A 17,024-nucleotide genomic window follows, 5' to 3' on the forward strand; every position below is an offset into this window, starting at 1 on the left:
CAAAGCCTCTTTTAAAAGTGGACTTTTAAACTGTTCTGCACAGGGGAAACTGCCCTGGCAAAGTCCATCTAATGATCACCACCAAAAGCTGCCAGAGCTGAAAACAACATCTAGAAACACTGAATTGCACTCCTCAGATCCTAGCAGGGGATTTATATTATTATTAAGGAATGGGGGAGATTTATAGGAATGTACCCAAGGCAGGGGTAAAAAGTGGGAGAAGGACCATGAAATAAATGGTGCAGTAACTTGGCACACAGTGATACTGAGGATGAAGGTGTGAAACAGGCTGATGCCAGAGGCTTTAGAATATGAAACTTCCTTGGCTTGAGCACCTCTGTTTCCATCAGCAAATTTTTTCTCTGGCCCTCACTGGTACATTTACACAGCAACAGGTATGCCACCCTTTGGAACAGGCAAGTTGATAGGATACAGCCCAACAAACGAAAGTTGTGATCATTTCAAAACCATCCAGTTGTCAAAACCAAGAGCACGGCAGCCAAGTCTGCAGTCTGCTCCTGCAGTTCCCCCATCCCCTCTTCTCATCATGAGACATCTGAGAAAAACAAGAAATTCACGCTGCCGAAGGAAGAAGCTAAAAGCTTCTCAAACTCCTCTCATAACCAGATGCTCAAAGGTGCAGTGATGCCTGAACAAGCACACCCAGAGCCTGGGGCTGCGTTTTAGCCAGCCTGGACCCAAAGGAACAACACTTGAGCTTGCAGCACCTCTCCCTCACCCCCTGCCGCTGATTTCCATCCATGTCTGACTGCCTTTGCAAGGAGGGGAAAGATGCCGGGATGGGCTTTCTGACCAAGGAAGGTATCAAGGGCCTTCTCATGAGAAGACGAGGCCAGGAGTGTTTGTGCACAGCCCATATTGCCTCTACCCTCAGGGAATCCTCCTTCCGTGCTCTAACCTGTTTTCCCTGCACGGTTTCCTCTCATCTCATCTAGTTAGTTTAAAATTTATTGAAATATTTAAATTACAAGGCCACAGCTGTGTTCAAATAAAATCACTCAGATCATAAAGTTGCCGTCTGTTATTCTTGAGAAAAGCAGACCACATGACTCTGAAATGTGTGTATTTATATGTACATACTCAGAGTCTATAAAGTAAGATGTAAACAGCCTACCAAGGAGCTTAAGAAGAGGGCAAATGGTAGCTAGAGAGAAGTCTCCAGGGTCTTTTAGGGGTCAAAATACAAAAAGAAGAATTCTCCCCTTCCCTGCTTGGTGTGGCCAGCAGTATATAAATAAAAGCCACTGAGCAAGCTCATGTGATGCAATCAAGCATTTGTTTCCACGCTGGAGGTAAACACAATTTGCTGGAGCTGTTTATGTCCCACCGAATGCTGTGTGTACAAAGCATCGGATTTATAAATATCCAAATCTATATTTAGAGGTCAGAGTCTTCTTTGCAATGTTACAGCTAAAGGTTATCAAGCAAGTCCCACTGGAGGTTCTGGGACTGGGGTATCTGTCTTCCATCTGGGAAAGGCAAACCCAAAACTTTGCTTCAGGCTAAAGTATAAATGCTCACTCTGCCCGCAACCTGACTTTCTTCCTCTCTTCTCAGTTCAATTTCTGAAGAGTTTGCAGAACTCAATTCTGCAGGTACAGCCAAAAACATCCAAGGCTTTTAAGAACATATTATTGATGCAAGTTCATTTCCTAAAATAAAACCCCCTAATAATCCTTAATGTCACATATACATTTAAATGGGCACAAACAGTATGAGCAAAACACAGCTGAGGAGAAAAATAAGGTTCTATTTCTGTCCTGAAGAAAGGGACAGTGCTCAAAAAAATAGTGAACTTGGAGTCATTGCTCAGCAATCCCTTTTTGGGGACCTCTGTTGACTCAGTGTGTGGTTAACAGGGAAGCCAAGCTGACCTGTGAACGCTGCTTTTCCTGAGCTCACTGCAATGCTGAACTGCCTACAATAAACCCTTAGACAGTGAGAGACAAAAGAAACCCAACAAACATCCTTATCAAACAATCTATTAGATGTTGCTACTCGCTTGTAAAAATCAGTGCAAATCAAAGTTAAATTGTTCATTTTAACTTCACCCAGGCCTCAGAACTCCACACTTTGATTCCCCGCCCCCACCCACCCCCAATCACCCACTGTGCTCCCCACCTATGCACCCCTAGTCACTGCAGCGCTTGTCACTGCAGCCCACGCCAATCACAGAACAACCCTCTCCCCTCGGAACAAGAAAGCCAGCACTATCACAGGCAAGGTGGTGATGATACAAAGCTGAAACAAATTCCTACATGCTGCGTAGGACTGCCACAGTTCTGCCGTGCCAGGTCCAGCTTGCAATGAAACATACAGTTAGAATTCAGTCTTCAGCTCTGCAAATGGCTTTGAAAGCCTCCAAATGCAGGAACAAGGTGCCATGTGAAAATGAAACACTATCAGCCCACTCAGAGGGGCTTATGTGTTTCCCCTCATTTACCAAGACTGCAGGACCTCCATTTCAAATAAATAAATAATCAGAGACAGGCATTTTCCAGATGACATACTTGCAATCCAGGAGATTTTATATCACTTCACATATACTCTCCCTCATGGAGAGCTGAGAGAAGTCAGTGTTGGAAAGACCAAGTTTGAGTTCCACCTAGGTCCAGTGGTTACAAGAGATTTTTCTTTTTCCCCTTTCTCTGCTTGCAAAGTAGCAGAACCTGTTTTTTTGCAGTATGGAAAACCCTGGAGCTTAAAAGAATTTTCCTACTATGAGAGGCTTCCTGCAGGGTCTCGGTCTCTGGAGAGAAGGTTGAAAAGACCGGATGGCTGCTGTGTACCTGTGATTCTTCTCTACAGCTTAATGGAAAGCCATCAAGTCAAACTGAACCCTTCCCTCCTGCCCACCACCTACGCACTTCCCAAAAGCAACAGCCAGGGCAAGTGACACACTGGCTAGTTGCCACAGACTGTAAGGAAGAGACACATATTCACCATCCACCCCGCACTCTGTAATTGCATCTGCAAAGACGATCAACACACATGCTGCCTGCCCTTTGACCCAACCTCTGCCACCCCTTCCAGAGAGCTCCGTGCTCCCGAAGGCTGCCGAGGGCAGGCGATGGGACCATGCGCTCACCATCCCAGTCACTCCTGTGCAGACGATCTCCAGCTGGCTTCACATTCCACAGCACAGACCTAGGGGAACACGGGTGGCGCTGGCATCTCTTCAGAAGGGACATGACGCACATTTGCTGCTGGGATTTTGTGAATTCTAAGGTAGACTTTGAGCAGAAGCTGCAAGGTATAAGGGTGGGGTCTCCTACTCATCGCCGAGGCACACGCACTAGAGGAGCATGGTACGACATCAGCCCACGTACAAGGGCTGCACAGCAAGGCGGCTTTCCTCACAGAAAAGGAAAATGGTGCTGCCTCACCTCTCCTTCCTTCCTTCTTTCATGTAACACCAAAGCAGAAATTCTTCAAACAGAGTCATGTAAAAAAACCCCCAATATCTCCCTGCTAACAATACACAGATGACAAAACAGCCTGAGAAGCTTTGCTGTAAAGAAGCTTGAAAGACGTAGGAGTAGGGAAAAGGAGGGGACATCTCACCCTTTAAACCCAAATGTCCCTCACGAACTGATGCTATGGTGAACAGTGGGTGACGGACAAGGAGCGAGGGAGACAGGCCAGCCGGCCACCATATGCCTGTCTGAAGCATCAAAAGCCGAAGAGAAAGGGATGGAGAATCCAGAGGGGATTTCAGGGTGGTAGAGGCAGGAGCACAAATGGGCTCAATATACCTGAGCTGACAGCTAAAGGGGAGCAGGATGTGGAGGAGAGAAAAAGAAAAAGCAGAGTTAAGAACTTGCACCACAGGACCTTCCCCCTTGCTTCCTGCAAGCCTCGTGTCCCAGCAGAGCTGGTGGTGGTTCTGCAGCACTGCAGGTGGATTCACAGAGGGACAAGGATGAGACATTTGGCCTCGCAGACCACAACATGGGACAGGAGCAGCTTTCTCCACACTACCCCAGTATGCTCCAGCCACAAAATGGGAGAGAGCCTGAAAAGCTGAGAGGAAAACTCACACCGGCTCAGCCGAGGCAGCTGAACGAAGCCCTGGCGGTGCCACAGGCTGTGTGACACTGGCATGGCAGCCGCCAGCCCACTGCCCAGCTCCCTGGGTCGCTTCAGGGAAGACCGACCCGGGTTAGCCCCAAGGGGGTAAGGAGAGAGGCAGGTCACGGCGAGGAGACACTGACTCCCCTGGGTCTTTCTGAGACAAGACTGATTCTCCAAGCATCTTGTGCCAGATGGGTACCCCAACACCCCCCAGCCGCATGGCTCCGGGGCTGGCTCAGGAAGAGGAGGCGCTTTGGGCAAGGCCTGGCATGGGCCACACAGAGCAGCCCGCACCCTGCCCCCCCGGCCTGGGTGACATGGCCAGAACCTGCCCTCCACTGCGGGGCTTCTGAGGTGAAACCCTCCGCCCCGACAGGCACAGGACCAGCCGGCAGCACGCCGCCCTCCACCTCTCCGCCATGAGGAAAGAGAAGACCCCACACACCTCGCTGCCAAAATGGCCAGGAGACCCAACTGCGAACTAAACAGCTCCTCCCTCCAGAGCTGCAGCCTGCCAGCTCTGCGGCAGCTCCAAGGCAGAAAGCTGCTCCCACAGGGAGAATGACAATATGTCCACCATGTTCCCTTCATCCTGCGCCCCAGAGGGAGGCCTGGAGGTGTCACTGCCTTAGTGACAGGCCTGTCTCACCCCACAGGGGCCCAGAGGATGGTCTCTGACCACAATTACTGTATTATTTGCCCCAGCTGTGGGAGGGAATGGGCAGTGTGTGTGAGCTGACCCTCTGCCCCGCAGGCTCTCCCTGAGGGGGCTGCAGAGAGGCACCTCCATATCTCTGCTTCCTCTTGACCCCCGCTCACCCCCCTCACCCCCAGCCCCCCAGCAAGGACCCACCGTGGATTTTAGATGGCAAAATTCACCTCTGCGCTTAACACCTCCGCCTTCTGCAGCCCCCTCCCACCACCCCCAGGGAAGCATCCCAACAATGGGCCACAAATAAAGACAAAGCCCTGATTCTTTCATCTGGCCCCAGCACAGGGAGCAGTGTGAACCTGGCTGACAGGGCCTATCACCCACAGTGACAGCAATCCATGGAAACAAAAGAAAGCCAGCTAGAGAACGTGTATTTTAAAAGGTTTTGCTTCCATTTTCAGTGCCCTGGACCCTGTTGTCATCACTGTGGAGGAGGCCCACGTGCTGGTCCTGCTGACCCACAGTGATGGCACACGAAGCTTCAGCTCCTCCTTCACTGGTGAATAAACCCTCACCATCTCCACCATGGGGAATGGAGCCGGCTCAATGCCATACCCAAGACCTGCCACAGAAACGAAAGCAAAAGCACAGCAGCCAGGCCATTTTCTTGCTGTTTAGCTGGCTTATCATAGCCTTCCTAAACAAGTGCCGCAGCCATCTTTTTGCTCACTGCTCCTGGCTGACCTTCAACAAATGGCCCCACAAAATGTCAGCTGAGCCCAATATTTCCCTGCAGAGCAGCCCACCATGAGAGCATGCCCACACTACAAGAGACATTCAGGGCATCTTAGCCAGTGACAACTTTTATCCTAGCTCAAAAATGCTCAACTGATCAAAATTCACCCTTTTTTGGGCATATATATACACACACATACGTGCAGTTCTGCCTTTCAAGAGCAAAGGTAAAAGATGAGACCATTAAGCCACACGTGGTCAATGTTAATTTGCTGTTAGCATTAGCACACCCCAGTCTGCTCTTCCAGGCTCCAGATGATTCCTACAATCGGGATTCAGATCTCTGGCTCTGACACGAATTCAGCTGACCTTGGACACACACCCTTCCCTGCACCTCAGTCTGCCACACGCAGCGCAGAGGTGACAATCGTCGTTTCTCACACCTGCCTGCCTGCCTTGGTCTAGACACTACAAGCAATTTGGAGCAAAGGATGGTTTCAGAATAGATCTGTTCAGCACTCAACACCCTAGGTGGTATTGCACACAACTACAGCCTCTAAATATCGTAATACAAACAAAAAGAAAACAACCACACAAAAAACCCGCTAGAGACAGAAGTCAGAGACCTTCTCCCACATGTACTTCTTGGTGGGAGAAGAAGATAAAAAACAAAACCCAGACAAAAGCTTTGCAATCTCCCAATAACCAGGCCATGTTAGCTTGAACAGGGACATCTCTCATCATATGTCACTCACCCTCTTCTAACTTCGAGAGCAACCAGGAAGGAATCCAATGGCATTCTCAACGGCATGCAAAGGGTCAACCCCCCTGTCTTCTCCTGCTCTTCCTCCTCCCCCTTCGCTGTGGTTTTTGGGCTTAAACTTTCTGCTGATGTAGTGAAACTCCATCTCTGTTTTCCATAACTGCTAACAGGCTCACCATCGGAGAAGGAGCACAAGCTGCTCCCCCAGCTACAGCCCTGGGTGGTAGTGCTTTCATCTCCCCTCCCAAAAACCTCTCTGGGAAAGTGAGCTCCAGGTTTGGCCAGGCACTGAGTGTTCGCTGGATTAGGAAACTTGTTTTACACACATGCGCTGCTGCGGTCTGTTCGCATGCAGCAGATGCATGCCCTGCATTTGAGGGATCGAGATGGGAGCACTGAGCAGCTGGGGACAGACTGGGAAGCATGGCCAGCGGAGCAGAGGAACAGCTTTGTCACACCAATGAACAGGGAAGCTAAAGAGGGGAGCAGAGTGTGGAAAGGATGGGAAAATCAGTGAGGATAAGGACAGAAGAGATCAACAGGGAAAATGCAAGAGAACTGGAGCAAGATGGAGAGGAGGGAGGTGTTCAGAGCCAGAGCAAGGAAGTGAAGATTAGATAAAGCAGACAAGCCACAGAGCAGATGAAAACAGGAGAGAGCAGCCAAATTTGAGACAGATGGAGAGTGGGGAGCAAGAATGCAATGTTTGGAATGGGTACGCATTTCAAAGCAGCAGCATTAGGGAGCGGGGGAGCTTGCAAGAGGGGTAGAGGCAAGAAAGATGGCTCCATAATTCACATTTTTCTTCACGAGAGGAGCGAGAGCTGCAAAGTGGGAGCAGACTGATGCAGGCTGTGGGGAGGGTCTCTATGGAGACACTCAATAAGATTGAAAACACCCCTTGGAGAGGTCCTGCAGAGGCTCTGGTTCCCATGAAATCCAGGGTTTTACTGACAGATTTTGCACTTTTTTTCCAAGGGCTGTTTCTCAGTGCCTCACAAATAAAATTAAAATGAGGGTTTTCTGACAGAACAAACAAACAGGGAGTGAATTATATTCCATTTCCCCGTCAATAACTTCTCCCCAACCCAGTCGTCTTATCATCATAAAAAGTCCATTAAGCAGTAATTGGGGAGGCAGGAGAACACAGGGCTGGTCCATGAAACAGAAGCACGCTCGCTCCCCAACTGGCCTTTTCTGGGAAGGCAGACAGGATAATTATAGGCTTCAGACAGAAACTTCCTCTTACTGTCAGCAGCTCTTGGCTCCCTTCAGGGAGATGGGACTGGCAAGGTTGGGGAAAGGAGGGTATAAAAAAAGGACGAAGTATTTTTTTGGAAGTGAAGTACTTCCACCTTGCTATTCCCCTGCTGCTGATCCACGAAAGCCCTTACCTGACTCAGAAAAGCTGGGCTATACACAGGTGAATGCAGGCTGTTCCCTGTTGGACATGAGGGAATGTCACTTGAAAGATGACCTCTTCTCCTTTCTTGCAAGGCCCCAGAGAGGGAAGGACAGAAGTGAAGGAGGCAACCCAGCACAGGATTTAACACAAACAGAAAATGGGTGAGAAAGATCAATAACTCATTTCATCCATCTTTACTACACTGGCTGTCCAACAACCCCGGCACCTGCTCCCTTCCAACGCCTGCCCGTGCTGCCAGCTCCCACCTTTCCCCTCAGCCAGGATGAGACAGCAGACCTTTCGTAGCCAGCACCGTGCCAAGCTGTTCTTGCCATGAGGCTTGTAATTTTGGGGATCTGGCACATCCGTACAGCCTTCAGGCTCCTATTTGCAATGCACTCAGATACAGACCCTCTGGAAGAGCAGGTACGAGCCTCCAGTAGTGGAGGCAGGATGAGACTGAGGCTATCGGAGATCTATTCCTAGTTCTGACACCCAAGGTGAGAAAAACCACGTTATTCTGCCTGCTGGAGGGGAAGCATAATCCTTCCTTCTGGTCTATTTAAACTGCTAGTTTTCAGGGATGGGACAGTGCCTTATCGCATGGGAACAGCAGCTAGTACAAAGTCATCCAGTTTCGGCAGGACATCTCCAGGCTACCATCGTACATCCATATGTATGGAAAGGATCTGCCTCCCTCCATAGCACAAATGGTATTTGTCACTGCCACAGATCAGCCCCAGTACCAGCCCCAGTGACTGGCACCCTGACAGAGCCAAGGAAAATGTTCTTCCAGCTGTGATTTATGCAAATGTATAGGGCACACTGTAGGGATACACATATACAGGATGCAAACTGCTCTACAGGGCAGGATGGAGAGCTGTCCCTGTCCTACAGGGAGTGGGACGGTATTCTGGACCTTCTTATTCCCTCCCTCCCTAACACACGAAAATGTACCTGGTGCCTCGAGCCATGCAGTGTGCACACATCAGAAACCACCCATCCTGTGAAAGCCGTGACCTGGTGGAAGCCCAGAGCACCATGTGAGCTTCAGTTTAATGAATGAAAAATGAGGGATTAACATTAGGGGTGAAGGGATCTGTATTTTGGCAGTAAAGGACAGCAAACATGGCAGGCAGCTGGTGCCAGCATCAAAATGGACTCTGCACATAAGGCAAGAAAGGATGGAAAAGAAGCAGCATTTAGCAGCATATGAAGTATGTGCAAGAGGGAACATGATGTAGAAAATACAAGACTGAGTTTGCTTTTCAATGCATTCTGTGGCCCCACTCCACAAACCTCCTCTTCCCGTGCCTCAGTTTCCCCACCTCCCTTCTCTTATGAATTCAGATGGAGAGCGCTTGAGGTGTGCTAACCACATCTCCTTATGCTTGCTGCCTGCACCCAGCGCATGGCGGTTCCACCCTCCCTTCCTGGTACAAATCAAATTGAGGGGCAAAGGAGAAAGTGATAATGCTGATGGCCCTCTGGCCAGGATACTCATTCACCTTCTGGCACTACAACACAATGCCAGGAAGAAAGTTGCTCCTTGTGATCAGCAAGAGCTGAAGCAGACAAGATGGTAGCCCTGGGATCAGCCATTGAGGGGCCAGCAAGCACAGGAGCACATGCAGCCTCAGCAACGTGTCCAGCCAGGACCCTGGGGGTACACAAGCACTTTCAGTCAACTGTAACAACATCTCATTCGTATTTGTCCACAAGCCCTATAACAAGGCATAATAACCCAGAGCAGAGAAAGAACAAGAAACCCAAGGAGTTATCCTGGCCACTTAATGAGAGCCCCTTGTCCATCAATGTCACAACAGCAATCCCAGATTGTTTGACATTAGAAGCTTAAGGCAGGGAGCTCTCCCTCCCCTTGCCATGTTACTAGGACAGCTTCTACTCCAGCTGTGTCATCGATACTGGCATCCTGGAGAAGCTCGATTCACCCACTACCTAGAAAAGACTTGGCTCTGTACTCAACCTCCGCTGCTCTGTTTAAGCCACCAAAGAATCAGAGTCCAGGGGGGATACCAGAACACGAAAAACCACCTCCTATGGGACAAGCCTGAAAGAAGAAAAAGCTTAACGAGCAAAGATCACAACTCCCAGGGGGCCGTGCCATCTTAATATAGCCCAGCAGAGGTCCTGAGCCACCGAGAAGTGACAGCAGAGTCAGCAGCAATGGGGAAAACAAACTGCTACAAGCTTCTGCATCTCATGGTCTTTCAGAGGAAGAACAGTGCTAGAAGCCCCAAGGATGTCATCAGGGAGATCAGTTCTGATCCTTGGTTTAGTGATATGACAAAGACCTTTGCAAAATGTAAACACAGCTAGGTCTCCTGCCTTGTACTGCCAGCTCAGAAGGGGCTGCAGCACTACAGCAGATGAACGATCTCAACCAAGATTTGCTAGCTAATGCATATATGTAGGGATCATTTGGGGATGAAAGGCACACCAGATAAATAAAATATCATCTGATAAAACTCTGCTCTTTTACTCCTGTAAATAAAAGATATATGACTTCCACTTACTAGCTGTTGTCTGCTTCTCTTTCAGGCAAGAGAGGAAGTCTGGTCTACAGGACAAGGGTAAGGTATAATTCCTAGAGCACAGAATTTGGGGTATTTTCAAAAGCTTGTTACATCACTCCTATCCAACCTCTGGTAAGAGCTCTCAGCCCACATTTTCCATGCAACAAAAGGAGATTCTGGGTATACAAGCTTGAAGCATCTTACCCTGGGTCTTAACGGTATATTGTGAGCTTGTACTGCCTGTTAGTATTGAGGCTGGGATGCCAAGGGAGCTCAGGATGGGAGATCTTGAAAACAAGAAACCAAAACCTACCAAAGCCACGATTAATGGATGAACACAACCTTTAATGATCATGAACTTTGACTCCTACCACACGAGTCATTACAATTTCTGTCTCTTAACCACCATACTCATCATTCAGATTTGTAGCAAGCACATCAACACAAAAGAAGAAAAAAAAGGGAGAATGCAACAACAGTGCTGAGAACTGACAGTGGTGGGAACCTACCAAATTCAGCTTTGGCGTAACTAGAGATTCAGTGAGCGAGAAAAATAACGCAACACATGAGCGAGAGAGAAATGGAAACACGAAAAAGCAGCAGCAAGGACCCCTTAAATTCTTCTATCAAAGACAGCAACTGAGGAAGGTGAGCTTTTTTTTTTTTTATTAGGACAGGTTTCTGTTCATGTTTGACACCTGCCAAGGAAGGCAAGGGATGGCTTCTTATCAGAAGGCTGTAATACAGCCCCTTCAGGCACCAGGGCAGAAGATGCCTTCCCCTCTCAGGTGAAGGCGGTCCCTCAAGTGGCAGCTATTGGAATTAACTACAATTAGCAGGTCTTGCAAGGAAAGGGGAGTATCACAGCACTTACAAAGAAAAAAAACCACAGAGAAGGCTCTCAAAACCAAACAGATCCTACTCGTGCAGACAGACAAAGAAAAACGAAGAGCTGAAGGATCTTCCTGGTTCAGTGGGTGATCCCATGAGAGTCAGTCTCAAGGTGATCTTTAACAGCTGAACTGAAAAAAACCTACACCATCTTTTTAGAAATTCACTCAAACAAATCAAAGTCCAGGCTAAAGATTTGTAAGTGACAGCCCTCCTAACACTGTGCTCAGACTAATTTATAAATAAATCTATGAATTCTAACGGAGTTGAGGGAGGAAGATGACATAGCCAAATTAATTTGATTTTATTAATTAAAAAAACCACCAAGTTTCATCACCCCACCACTCTTCAGAGGTTGTATGAGAGTGGGGGGAGGTATGCTCATTAATTATGCAGAAAATGCAAAACTATCATCCTCTGAATGAGTTTAAAACAAGGAGAAACCCTTTCAGAACGGGGAGAAATTACTCCCCAAGGCAGCTGAAATTTCTCTTGCAACTTCAAAGGACAATAAATTATTCAAATCGCTCACGTCACTCCGCACACTCGCTCACTCTCTCCCCTTCTCAATTTTATGCTCCTGAGTCAATTAAAGGTTTGGAGGACTCAGAGAAACTTTGTAGAATGCTAAACCAGTTGCAGCTCCTTCTATTTATTTTTTTCCTCTTTAAAGCTTTGCTTTTCCTCTCAGCCTCAAAAGGAAACAGTAATAATTCTGTGCATTACAGATTAAGCTAGCGGCATTGGTTTTAACCAAGCTCGTATGAAAGTCATGTGTCATGTCTGCAACAAGCAAGATGGGACATGCGAAAAATTCTCTACACAACGATACTGTAAAAACAGGTCAATTCATGCTCCTTCTTGTCAACTGTTTAAATCACTCACTGCAGTATGCCCTTTCAAAGTCCTAGCAGTAGACATCCAAAATATATTTATAATGCTCTCTCCTGGCCATCTTCAGGTTTAGGTTAGCTGTGATCTCTTCCACAGTCACGCTGTTATCTGCTGTGCCCTTGGACGGAACAGGCGCCTCCTCTGCCAAACTGTAACATGACTATTTAGCGTTTGCAGTATGAGAACCCCAAACCAAGGCTGAGACTAATTACAGCGGACAACAACATGGCAAGAGTAGTCCTTGGTCAAAAAAGCAAATCTAGACAAGCAAAAGGGGGGAAGGAGGGTTGGGAAGGTGTACCCATGGAGCGAGGACGCTCCTGACTCCTGTTCTAGTACCTGGCCCATAGGCTGGATGATGGTTAGCTCCACCACGTGCAGCAGATGGTATAAAACGTGACTATTTTAATGAACTTTAATAATCCCCCAAAATTAAAGGCAGCTGCAGTGCAGAGAACATCATAGCTTTCTAAGGTGGGAACTGGGACCAATTATGTTGCAAGAGAACATCCTTGACTGGAGGGGAAGACTGGCACAGAGTAAATAAAACTGTTCTTTGGAGATTGTGTCTCACAGGCCAATTTGAGCCCAGATTCCATCCCACACACACTGAAGAACGACATTCCTCTGGTCGGGTGTCCTTGAAAAACACTCTGCTTGCCTTCTAAGAATAATATCGGGCTTGCCAGGCCACAAAAAGGGTGGGAATACCCTCGCAGATTCCCTTTAGTGACCCAGAATTTTCCTATCTATCCTGTCTTGAAAAGACACAACCACGCAGACCTTGCCAGGCAGATGAAAAGCTGACGTGACCCAGGGTCTTGGTGCAACACCAGAAAGATCCTGTCCTTCCTGGCAGCGTGTGCAAGAACTGTTGGGCAAAAAGGACACCCAAAGGGGAAAGTCACAAAGAAGTAAGTATTGGCTTTCTGGTAAAGCCTGACACAGAGTAAAAGCCCTAGTCTTGGCATCCAGGTATGGCGAAGATTTTCTCTATCACAAACACTTTGTAGATGACATTTTCACACAAGCTGCTTGTTTACACAACAAACAGATGCTCTTTTCCCCTAACTTAGACATCTAATGAAGCTGAGCAAGAACCTCTGTTTGGGAAAACATCCTTTATCAGGAGACACCCATGACTGGGTCCCAAACACCCGTAGCTGCTGCTGTCCCCAGGTGCTCCTCAGCAGAGATTAATCTAATAAGCATTCACAGCGTGGGGCACAGCTGAGACCTGGGAGGTGACAGCCCTCCCTGCCCCCAAGGAAGCTCTTTCAAAAGATGATTTATTTCCTCTTCAGGTCCTATAGAAGACACAAACTTTACAATTCAAGTTATCTAAAAAATAAAAGACACACAAAAAAAGAGAAACACACCACTCAATCCAGGCAGGCAAGGTTTAATTCAATCAGGCACTTAAAGAAGGTGATACAGAGGCTTCATTTGGTGTCCTTGAGTGGAACAACTAGTCCAGAACCCTCAGCAACCGCAGCCTGGATCGCAGCTGGCAGAGGGAGATGGTGGCAAAGGAAAGGGCAATTCAGAAACAAGGACAAGCGAGGTGTCTCCTTGCCTACAAAGGCAACTGGTGCATGGGGAATACAAGCAGCACGTGGATCCAGGGCAGGGCAGCAGGGATCTCTGCCTTCTGGGAGGATGCAATTCAGATGGTGCCTCTTGTTGCACACTGTTAAGACCCTACTCACTGAAGGAACAATGTGCAACACCAAGTAGAAACTCCACCACCTACCAACCGACTACACAACCTCCCACAGGTCCCCACCTTCACTTCTGTTGCACACTGCTACAGCCCACATTCACCAAGGGAAAAGAGCCTTTCCACAGCATCCCCCCAGCTCCTCAGCGCCCAGCAGGTATACTGTCATATACCTCAATTGCTCGTGGGGCAGTTCAGCCTCACCACATTTCGGCATCTTCCTTCTCTTAGGACAGCACTGTTGCATTGTCATGAATCAGTCTCCAACACTCATAAATGGAGCAACTTTCTCCCACAATGCAGAACAATTCACTTCCTACTGATGTCAACTTAACATGCCTATCAAGTCCTAAGATGGAGCCTCCTTGATTTTTACTGCCATTTTATCTGACAACTGCTGTCTTGGCCAACAACAGATCAAAACTAGGACCTTCAGAGCTAAATGCTGCGAGCTCTGCTGTAGAGGCTAATCCTCTGTGGATAAGAGCACAGGACCATTCAGAGGAGAGGAATCAGATACACCTGTAAGTCACTGTGATCTGGATCTCAGCAAGGCAAGTCTTGCAGCCAGCCACCAGCTCCTACATCTCACACCACGGAGCACACACGTTCCACACAGCTTTTTTCACTGCATCAGCTCCCAAAATGCAGTACCACTTTGTCAACCTGAACATGGACCTACAGGAGCTCCTCTCCCAACCCACAGCACTTGTTTTCCATCCCCGCATGCATGGTGCAACCCTTACTGCCATCTGCTGCCAGCCTCCACGGATGCACTGCAGCTCATGAAGCGCAAGAGCCTCCCGCACACATGCACGTGGCATGAATTACTGTGTTCTGCAAATTAATGGTGGAGCAAGGGCAATTAAAAGGAAAGCAAGCCAGGGTAATGCATCATAAAAAGGGCTTTATTCTTTTATTTTGTCAATTGCAATTTAGATTTAATTATTTATGGTAATACTTCAGAGTGTGCTAGTAAGCGTTCTATAATGTGATTTATAAAAGGAAGGAAACCTAAGTAATAAGTAATGTTCACTACTGCATCTGCTATTAAATCTTTGCTGGGATGGAGAGAGCCACATGCCAGCCTTCTGTATATGCAAAGTACCAATTAGCAAAGCACTACTGTAAAACGCAAAGGTTTAATCAATGGAAAAATCCACTTGAAAACAGCGAGCATGCTGATTTCAGTTATAAAAATTACCCCATTTCTATACCATAAGTGGCTTTTTATCTGCAACTGAGGAGCACTTAAAGTGGGCATGTTGTTCCTTCAGATAGCACAGGAGGGCAGGAGTACCTGACCACTGCCCTAAACCCCAGTCAAATGCAGCTGCACCCTGCCCAGTGCGGGCAGGAAAACATCCTGCCCAGCCACAGCCAGCCAGACAAGACTGATTCTGCACAAAATGAGATGCTTTAAGGTGCTCACTGCAGGGATTTTATGACTAGGGCTGGGTGCATGACCGGGAAACAGCAAGGCTTGGTTCCATGCCCAAGTACGTCAGCAATTTCGGAAACTGTTCCCCTCCCTGGACCCATACCCAGACCTCACCTATCTGTGCTGTCTGGTTTGCTATCAGCTCAAAGGGGCACAAGATCTGCCTCCTTGGCTGTGCAGTGCAGCACAGCAAGGCACAGCTCTTGGGAAAGGCCTCCCCTAACTCACTGCAGTAATGCCGATTAACGTTACTCACACGACCAGCTGAATTCTTAACAAAACGCTAATACATTCCATTGAATGTGAAGCCATTGAAAATAATCACAGTTAGCAATTTCCAGTTCTACGGCTGCACTTGACCAAACAGAAGAAACAAAGAAAGTGTCCATACGCAACCCAAGAAAAAGAGAAGAAACAGGTCTGCTTTATACCTTTCAATTATCCTCTTCAGCTTCACAGGGAAGAACAGTAGGCAGAAAGCAGTGTGGCGCTTTGGTTTTTTAATTTAAATAGCAGTTTCCTTTAAATAGAATGTTCCTGCCATAGAAAGATTTAAATCACTAACTGAGATCAATTAGCCTCGGAAACAAGGGAAGTATTTTAATGGTCCTTTGATTGCAGAGGCCGCAGCTCCTTCAGTGCCGCACTGGAAGAGGAGGCAAGTTCAAGCGTTCAGCCCCACACTTTGCTGGAAGGGGAGCTGCCTCCCGGCGACGCTGGGAAGGTGGTGCCCTCCAGGAGCCAGCAGCCCAGGGGGTTCCCACCTGTGATACAGGCTTCTGGCCCCCGCGGGGGCACCACCCCGGCACTGCCTGGCATCGCACGCCCTGGGGGGCTGTAATGCCTTGGCAGCCCCCCTGGTGAATTAGGGCAGGAAATCGGGTCAGCGTCGTGGCAAGTGCCAGCCAAATGGAAGCTGGCCAAGGGATTACGCGAGAGGCAGTGTGACAGAGCCCAGGGCCATCTGATGGGAGAGGACATTGTCAGAACAGAGTGACAGGTCCTCACACAGTCTCTGCAGTTGTGACAGACAAAGCTGTTTGCTGTTTGCACGCCTCAGTGGGGAGCACTGCAGACCAGCTCAGATGCTACTGACTGGCCTGGCACAGGCCAGGCCTCCTCCAGGCAGGATTCGGCAGCCCCTCCAAAACCAGGAGCTCTCAACTCATCGTTACCAGGCAGAGAACAACAGCTGCAGAGCAGTTCAAACAACTGGCAACATAACGGGGAGCATCTCCAAGGGCAAACAGGTCAGGGAGATGCTGACATGCTCTACAGGTTAGGAGAAGAGACACCGCTTGGCCAACTTCACCTGCGCATCAAGCAGATAAGAGCAGCCCTGCCTTGGACACCGAGTCCTGCAACCTGCAAAGTTCCTGTATGTACATCTGTGAGCAGCAAGAGGAAAAAAAAGCGCAAAACCTCACTGTTCAGAATCCAAGGACACTGCAGAACTACAGGAGGGAGAAACTTGGCTGCTAGCGGCAAGGTGTCTGCTGAGCAGTGACAGATTTCAGCGGGGCTTGGGCCACACAACTGGTGCCTTCTGTGTCTGATCAGCATCAGCCCTTCCTGAGGGCACATTTCCACCAAAAGTGCTTCGTAGCAGTCAGACAGCATGTGGGATCTCCCAGCTCTGCTGGAACCTCTGAGCAAGTCTTGCCCCACAGAAGACAGGGACAGACAAGGTGCTCGTTCCTTCCCAGGAAAACCACACACACAGAAAAACTGAAGCCACACAGCCATGATTTTGTGGAGCTTTGATTCTGCAGAGTGCCCACTCCCAGCAGTGAGCACACATGGCTTGGTGTACACTTAAAAGAAAAGAGGACCTCAGTTCTCACAGGCACTCAAGACATCACTGCAGATGAATCAGGGCTCTACTCAAACA

The 17,024-nt window shown here is 48.4% G+C and overlaps 1 protein-coding gene across 22 annotated transcripts in view; it reads right to left on the bottom strand.

The window, feature by feature from the left end:
* Positions 1 to 17,024, bottom strand: part of PTPRS (protein tyrosine phosphatase receptor type S) — a 162,694-nt gene that overhangs the window by 80,885 nt on the left and 64,785 nt on the right. The window lies entirely within an intron of this gene.

This window comes from Falco rusticolus, chromosome 4, assembly GCF_015220075.1.
Source record: "Falco rusticolus isolate bFalRus1 chromosome 4, bFalRus1.pri, whole genome shotgun sequence".
Lineage (NCBI taxonomy): Eukaryota > Metazoa > Chordata > Aves > Falconiformes > Falconidae > Falco > Falco rusticolus.